Raw genomic sequence first — 9594 nt, 5'->3', positions numbered from 1 at the left:
AATATATAATGAAATAGTGATAACAATTTTATTTAAAATAATTTTTTTATTATAAAATTAAAATGATTTATGCAGTAAATAAAATTTAATACTTATATTATTAAATTAATATTTCTTAATAAGAAGTTAAATGTAATTTTATACTATAAGTAATTTATATCAATTCATAAATTTTTAAAAAAATCTATAATCAATAGGGTAAAACAAATAATCTCAAAACATATAAACAAAATGTTAATATCGCTTGTGATGAAACAACAAAATAAAAAAAATAAAAAAAAAAATTTAAGATATAACGGAGAACAATCGCTATTGAAAGTGCGCAAATAGAGTAAAAAACCTCTTTTGTGCGGTCCTTTTTTTACAATTTTATTTTTGTGCGATTTTTTTTTGTGCGATTTTATTTTTGTGCGATTTGTTTTGTGCGATTTATTTTTATGCGGTATCTAAATCTCAGTAGCGTTGCTACAAGTTTTATGTTCTCTTTCAATGTACATATACATGTGTGGACGAACTCTGATTACATGGTCTCCTTGACGACGATGATCCGGACTTCGCGACGCTTTCATCTGATTTAAACAATCTCCTAACAATTATTTAATTTGATTGAAAGCATTTTCACATCTATATTTCGCAAATAATTGATGTATTTTCTAAGTGCGACTTTTTTTATGCGGTCCCTGTCCGCCGCATAAAAAAAAATTAGGTAGTATATCGTACAAAGTTGTTTATAATATGTAAGTATTTATAAAATTACCGTATATTATTTGTAGGATTTCTTTTATGCGGTCCCTATCCACCGCACAAAAAGAGGTTTTACTGTATTTCTAAAATAACAAAAGACGATTTTCTTGAAAGTAAAGCTACAGGAAACGTTCTTTCTTTTGACTTGTTGAATAGTATATAATTATAAGTATGAAAAAGTATGTGTGCGTACTTATCGCGTACGTAACCGAAGAAAGAGCGCCATACACATCGATTGTTACCTGCGATGGAGCGGAGTAGAGATGTCAAAGAAAAGGAAGATTAAAGAAAAAGACGCCGAAAAGAAATGACAATAAACGATAAATAATAGACGATAAATGATAAACGATAGAGGAATAAGAAAGTAGTTTAAGCAGAAAATCGGTTAGTATTTTATCACAATGTTAACATATTGCATACAACTAGTTTTTCAGGTTTCTTCGACTCAATCGATGATATAAGAAATTAAAAATAAATTTTCTTGTTACACTCCATGATAACGAATTCTCGTATATTCCCCTAACAAATCAGAAGCGAAAAAAAATTAATCGGTTATTATAGCCATTACATCGGTAGCTCTTTATCATACCTTATAAAGTTGCTAAGTATTTTGTTATTTCAAAAGTCGTGTTTTTATTCATAAGGAAAATATCTTTTAAAAATCAATTATATTTACAGTCTTTTTATGATAATTTATAATATGAATTATAAGTATATAAAATAATTGCAAAATGACGTGCATAGAACAAACGAAAATTAAATTTAAAGTACATTTTTGATTGATAATTTATTGGATGCACTAAATAATAATACTATAGACGAAAACAAGCTTACTAGTGATAATTTCGACATCTTTTAATTGATTTTGAATTATTATTAAACATAAAATAGCACCCAAAAATATGTGGTTCATGAAAGAACAGAGCTGCGCACATATGTTAAAAATAAAAATAATATTCTTACCTTTTCCTGTAGTAGCTCGTGGATTTGGGCCTCTGGCACACCTTCGATCAACACTAATAGAACAGTACTAGTCGCGGGTAAAAATAACTAATTTTACTAAAATATATGCTCTCAAATTCGATCATCTTCAAATTTATTCTTTCACGTTAACGATCACTTAAAAAATAAAAAAAAATAAAAAATTCACTGTCTGTACGATAAAACAAATATATACTTAGTAACGAAACACAGAAGCGCAAGATCCAACGAGACAAACGAAAATGACTCGCTTAACTCCCTGATCCTCTTTATAAGCATATTCCTGTCCCCACTTCTTTGACTAGTCAAAGAGAAAAGGTTGCTAGGAGACTAAATATGTCTCTTTTGTTGTATACGCGTCTTTTCGTTTGTCAGGCGACGTCGCTTGAGATAATCGCCTGACGTTTGGTCGTACCAAAACCTCCCGAATATTCTCGATCCGGAAGTTAGGAAGAATCTCGTATTTAAATGATTGGGAATAGTCAGGAAACTTGGATTAAGAATGCGAGAAAATAACAAAAGATGATGGAGGGGAAAATGAGTATATATAAGCGACGAAATTTGTATTGTTTTTACGATAAATGTGTGCGTGTGTTTGTGATTTATACAAAAGAAATAAATACGATAATATCCTCATTAACATTAATAAAAATTATGCCTAATTATTAATGCAATCTTAATATTGTTTTTTCTTTAATTACATAGCAATTGGTTTCTACGACTAGCAACTTACTTTAATGTGTACATTACCTAGGTAAAATGTTGAAAACTCTCTTGTTCCGCTCGTTAACGGAACATATTAATTATTCTATAGGTTAACTAGGTAATATGTACATTAACGACTTTCGAGCTTTAACGGTAAAATATACATTGTTGAAAGGGATTCAGTCTTAACGGGTTGGATTTCTTAATATTCTGTTTAAACGCTTTTAAAAGAGTGATTTTAACGTGGAAGACAAAGAACGACTCGGCAAGCTGAAAAAATTAAAAAATTTTGAATTGCAAAAATTACTCAATGAAAATTCAATTCAGACGATTTTAGAGTTTTTGAAAGCGTTAAGTGCTATTTCAATGACTGTTTCAAAACGCTTGCATGTAATGAGAAAAATTCATATCGAAAAAAATGGTAACCACACCTAAAACGCAGGAACTAAATTTACCACATAATATATTTTAAAGAAAATTAAAAAGAAAATATAAATATAAATGTTTATTTAAATATTTTTTAACTTCTATTTAATGTCGAGTAAAAAATATTGTTATAAAAATGCATAATTAATATTATAAATATTTATACTGTAAAAAAAAAATTAATAATAGAGAGTCACTTCATTTAAACTAATATTTTTGAATGGTAAATAAATTTAATTGAAATTAAAATAAATAAGTAGTATTAAATACAAACTTTTTAATATTTTTTTAAGTATCTATTCAATGTCAATTCAGATTTAACAAAATATTGCTAAAAATATACCTACTATTAAACATATTTATATTAAAAAAAAATATACAAATAATAGAAACTAGATTTACTTGAACCAGTAAATTCGACTAACTTAGTTCGTATAGTTGTAGTGTTAATGCTGTAAGCACAATCTCAAAAGTTATGAATAGTAAATTACTAACTGTGATTGTGAGCACTTGTTATACTACTCGCTATTTGATATACATATCTTACAATTAGATTGAATTGTTAAGTGCTACGTCGTTTGTACCAGTAGCTACACTGTGACTATATGAGATGTGACCTAAAAGTAATTGTGAGTTATAATTACTATATTAGAATTAATAATTGATATAAATTAGAACAAGAGAAAGGAAAAAAGAAATAATCCCTAATTGATTGGACGTGTTGGGTTGTCAGATTGTTCACCACGAATAAATTTAAATAAATTTTAAAACTATAATCCCCCTTATATACATTGCTTAATTCAACTGATTTATTTTAATTTCATAATGTAATATTTGTAATATTACATAAATATTATGAAGCATCTTTCCGTTTAATTTATAATAAGTCTTTCGAATAATTTCAATCAGTTCATTAATTGTATTAAGCGAAGCTGAACATTGCATAGGCTATATATAATTGAAGAATTCTAGATTTTTATCGTATAATTCGTAATATATATTGAAACAGATATAACGGTAAAATATACGCATTTAAAAATTCTTTCTCTGCTTAGGGATATCAAAAAGTGAAAATTTGGAAATTTAGAGATTTAGATAACGCAACGCTACAAGTCTTTCTTCAACGAGTTAAGGAACACTTTTAATTTTAGTCCAACTTTCAGAATGATCCTTGCGTTTTTTCTCGAATTTTTTTTTTATTTTTAAAGAAAACTTACAAAGACTTTATCTTTACTATTGTAAGGATAAGAGAAATTCAGGAATGAACAAAAAAGCAGTATTTCCTGTCTCGAGTGAACGGAAAGAAACTTGAAACGTAGATAACGAAAACCGATTGCTATTAGAAGTGTACGTATAGATGTTTCGAGAATAGTTACAGAAGATTTCCTTATAAGGAAAGTTAAAGAAAATGTTCTTTCTTTTGTCGTGTGTGATGGTGTGAGTATGAGTGCATGATAATGGATGTGTGTGCGCGGGCGCGGGTGCGTGCTTGTGGCGTACGTGACCAAAGCAAGGAGATCATACGATCAATTTCCATCCGTGAGGGTGCGAAGTGGGGATTCGAAAGAAAGGAAAAATTAAGAAAAAAGACGTTACAAAGAAATGATGAAAGATGTCGGAGGAGGATGAAGCGTATATAATATGTTACGTAACAAAAGGCGATCGCATGGTGTAGTATTGTATTGATAAATTATAAAGAATGGGATTTGTACGACAAGATTTTGCTAAGAAGTACGAATAACGAATAACAAAGAACTAAATACGATGTTGTAAAAGATAATTTTGTTAAGTTAAAAGACGTTAAAAAAGTAACATAAAACACGACGATAATTAATCAGTAAGTTGGACAATTATAGAAACTTACGAATTTAACCTATCCGATTATATCCTTAAATAAATATATATATATAGTAATATATATGTATCTATCCTTCCTTTTTTTCTTTAATTACTAAGAAAAGATAACTAAACATTATTAAAATATTAAACAAATAATTAATTCAAACCACAGTCAAATGATTTAATCAATAATTTTCTCAAACCTTATTAATAGCACTGTGATCTAACATTTGACCTTTCTTCAGTTATTATAAATTTTACAAGTACTAAAGATACTACTTTTCTGCAATCAAATGTTACTTTCACTAAAATCCGCTATTTTCTAAAAACAGAGGGTGTTTCTTTATTCTACAAAAAATACAACATTTTTCCAATTAAAAACTTTTCTCTTAACAAAATACAAATGTCTGTATACTATTGTTACGTCCTAGGGCGCTTTTTCTTTTTTTACCTGCTATGCTCGAGATTTTCCTCGCCGAAGGCTTAAATCAGGTAATCCAATATAATTTTATTACTTAAACTAAGGGAATGGTTGACAAATCAAACATTTCCCAGACTCCTGTCGTATCAATCATAAATAAGCACAATCTTAAGTAAATATTCTAGAGATTTCGTATTTATTATCTTTCTTAGGAAATATGAACTATTCGACAAAGGATCAGTTCTCATACCCATAGGCGCAGACTCAGAAATTCGTGGATTTGAAATCGTCCGGACTTCACCACCCAGAAGGTATACTCTTTGTTAATTCTTTCAACCATTCAACCTTGAAGGCGTTAATGTAACCACTTAATAAGAAACTAATAAGGGGACCGTCAGATTGACCTCTCTCCGATTTTTTTCAAACTTTGCATACTTGTAAAAGTCCATGAGAATATTCGTTATACTTTTTAAGAAAATTAGATAATCAACCGTTTTCGAAAGAATGAGGGTATAAATTTCGCAAAAATGGACTCGTGTCTCTGATGTTACCGAATCGATTCCTCGAAAGGAAAAATATTTTTTTTCTGGTCTTCTTTTATTTTTTGTTTTCGTTATTGTAAAGTATGTTATAAGAAAACAAGAAAAATAATAAAGCTATAAGAATCTTACGATCAAACACGCACAAGAGTAGCCGAATGCATTGTTAGATATCGATAAACAATCTTAAAACAATATCTATCGCAGCGAATGAATTCTTTAAATTACGAAAAGTTTATTAAAGATCCAGCCGGTGTAATATAATTAAATGATATGCTGATTTTATTGTAATAAAATAACAGAATATATCTTTGATTATTAGTAACTCTCTGTACTTGTATTTTTTTATTTATAATCAATACTAACGAAACCGGATTAAATTTATGTTTTGTATGTCCGTACGACGAATATTATTCTGAAAAATAAATCGTTTCAGGCAAGTAAAAAAACAACTTTTTGTTATTTATTGTTTGTAATTCTATTTATAATTATTAATTACATAACTTGCATAATAACGTTGATTTCTTAATAAAACAATAACGTTGACAAAAAGAAGAAACTTTACAAGCTTTTTAATACAAATGCCCCTCTTTTTTTATTATATTAGAAAAATAATATAACGTACTCTCTAGAAAAAAAATAAAATTAATTGAACATACTTCATAATAACAAAAACAAAAAATAAAAAAAGACCGGAAAAAAATATTTTCCCTCTCGAGGAATCGATCCGACGACATAAAAGAAACGAAATCATTTTTGTCAAATTTCTACTCCCGTTTTATTGAAAACGCTTAAATATTTATTTTTTTTTTTTTTAAATACAAGGAATATTCACATAGACTACTACAAGTGGATAAAGTTTGAACAAATTTGAGAGGTGTCAATCTGAAGGTCTTCTTGTGAGTTAGTAAGTCTGTTTTAATTAATAATCCATATTCAGTTTGTAAGTCTGTATTTTGTTTTTATTTACATGTCCGTATTCTGCATTCTGTAAAATCAAGAAAACATTCTGTAAGATTGATCAGTAGCGTAAAAGAATAAATATTAAAGATAAACGAATCTGAGAGTCAGTAAAATATTTTATTATCCGCGACTAGAATTATTCTAATAGCGTTGATTGAACCAGAGCCAGAGGCCTATCCCACCAGCAGCAGTAAAAGGTAAGCATCTTACTTTAATATTTAATTATCTACTTTCACCGCAATAGAACTCCAATCAAATTCATATTTTAACTACTTTCTTCCACTCCAGTTTCTTACATTCAAATTTCATCACTCACCAATCTAATCGCAATTCTTTAGGTTATTCCCTGGTAAAGACTTCACAGCTTGACCAAAAATAGACCACACTTTTTATTACGTCACAGGACGTAACACTATCTTCCATTATTTTACAATTATTGTTCATTTCAAGTTAAGGTTACTTTATCTTCTTCTTTTTATTAGGACCTCGTCCTGTTATATATTAATGTTACTTGATTACTAAATTATTTACTTCATTCAATACTTTTCAATATTTTAAAGATATATACTATTTTTGGTTATATAAAATATTATATTATTTTTCTTCATTATTTTATAATTATATTACTTATAATTCTTTTTTATTATATCATATACAGGATATCTTAATTTTCTCTCGACAAATATTACAAACATATTTTACAAACAAAAATAAGACAAAAATGTTATATAAACATAGACTTTTAAATATTTTATTAAAAAGTTATAATCAAAAATACGAAATGATTAAGAACTAGTGTTTCGTCGAAAGTTGAGACAAAATATTTGCGATGTATTTACTGAACTGAAAAAAAATGAATATGAAATTAGTAATACAATAGGTTTCATTTTTCATAGATTTTTGTTCTACATTCATGATAACGGGTAGCAGTTTGAAATGGAATTTTATAAGACTTCAACAAACAACACCAGATAATCATCATTTTATATTTTTATTTACAACGTTTTAATAAAGCATTGAAAAGCTTATGTTTATATGATATTTTGTATTATTTTTGCTTGTAAAATATATTGGTAATGTTTAGTGAGAGTAAACTACGACACCCTGTATATATCACGATAATGTAATGAATTTAACATAATGTAGTTAGGGAAAGTTAAATTTCCTACATAGAGAAGGAAATAAGTTCGATAACAGAAGAATGAAACGGAAGTGATCCGTACTTTAACATCCCCCTATGTCACACAAACAAAGTGATCTAAGAAACCCACACCCAAATCAAGACACACTCTCTGTTTCTATCAGAGTGGAATATTTATATTTTATGACGTACAGGATATAACGAACGTTCACAAGAATATCCTGTGTAAAAAGTAACAGAAATTTTCAAACATAAGACACCTAATGTGAAAGGACGACATAAAACGAGTAGTAGATATATGTATATGTTTGTGGAATAGTGAAAAATCGGCCAATGTTAGCAATTCCTTGGCATTGCCCTCAATGCAAAGCGTTATTGACAATGTAGGAAACAAAAGAATTGTTGCGGACTTTTCCCAAGCATTTGACATAATATTTACAAGGAGACATTACAGTTGAACACCAACGGATTTTTACAAGCTTTAGTATATCATTAGTATCCATTTAAGGTACTCTTTCAGTAAAATATTTCGGTGAACCGGCTAGCCAATTTGAAAAAAAAGATTTTTAAATTTGATTCTTTTTTATAGGTTGCTTATATTCTTGCAAATTCAATTTTTTATCAATTGGTGCGATATTACGTTCTCGTCTGTCGGTCTGGTAGGTTAGTGTTCGATTCTTCTTGGGGTTTTCTTTTTTTAAGTTAGTTCTATCTTACAAGTTTAAAAATTTTTCTACATTTTGTAATTTTTAATTATATACAAGAAAGAGAATAAAAATATCATAAAAATATTGGAAACAATAAATTCTTTTAAATCTTGTGCAAATAATAAGAGACGATTGTTTACTAGAATTACAGTTATCATTTTATTTTTTAACCGGTAAACATAATAAAAATATATACAACCTTAATAGTAATAAATAACAATTATATATATAATATATACTCTAATCATTAAAAATTTTATGCAATAAAATTAAATGAATTCAATAAAAATTTTAATTATTTCAATAAAAAATTTTAATAAATATTAATAAATGTATAAAAAATTTTTCAATCTTACAGATAAAAGATATTTATAAAAAAGGTTACTTCCCTAATAAGAATCGAACACTAACTTATCCGATCGACACGCGAGAATAGTACATCCTACGCTAACGCGCCAATTGATCAATGTTACGTTTTATTGGTTTTTTTGTACTTTTTCATTGATGTTATAATAATTATTTTAAAATGCCGAAATGGCACTAAGCTCCCTCATATATAATAACAAAAAACTAGATATATATCTATAGATAAATATTATGATGAGATTTATACTTGTTATAACCAATCATAAAACTATATTTTATCAGTTTAATATTTTTTGTAAGATGTTTTTCACTTTTGTAATGTACGATAAAAAGAAATTAAAATAAAAACATACTTTTTACAACCAAAAATAAAAAAATCGCGCTAATTGAACAACAATTCAATTTACAAGAACATAAGCACATATATAAAAAAAAGAAAATTTTAAAATCATTTTTCTCCAAATTGGCTAGTCAGTTCACCGAAATATTTTACCAAAAGAATAACTTAAAAGTATACTACTGATGTACCCAAGCTCGTACAAATCCCTTAGTGTTCAACTGTAATGTCTTCTTGTAAATTCTTTGCAATTGTTTATTGAAATAAATTCATGTCAAACGTTTTGAAGTCGGTGTATAAAGAAATAAATAATGGGCATAGGATGCGATTAACAAATAATCTTGAAAATTATTTAATATTTTCTTTCACACATAATAATCTACGCATTCAATTTTCTTTCATAGAATTTTATATTCTTAGGAGTT

This window comes from Polistes fuscatus, unplaced genomic scaffold (assembly GCF_010416935.1).
Source record: "Polistes fuscatus isolate 324 unplaced genomic scaffold, CU_Pfus_HIC Scaffold16, whole genome shotgun sequence".
NCBI lineage: Eukaryota > Metazoa > Arthropoda > Insecta > Hymenoptera > Vespidae > Polistes > Polistes fuscatus.
This window is presented reverse-complemented; position numbering follows the sequence as displayed.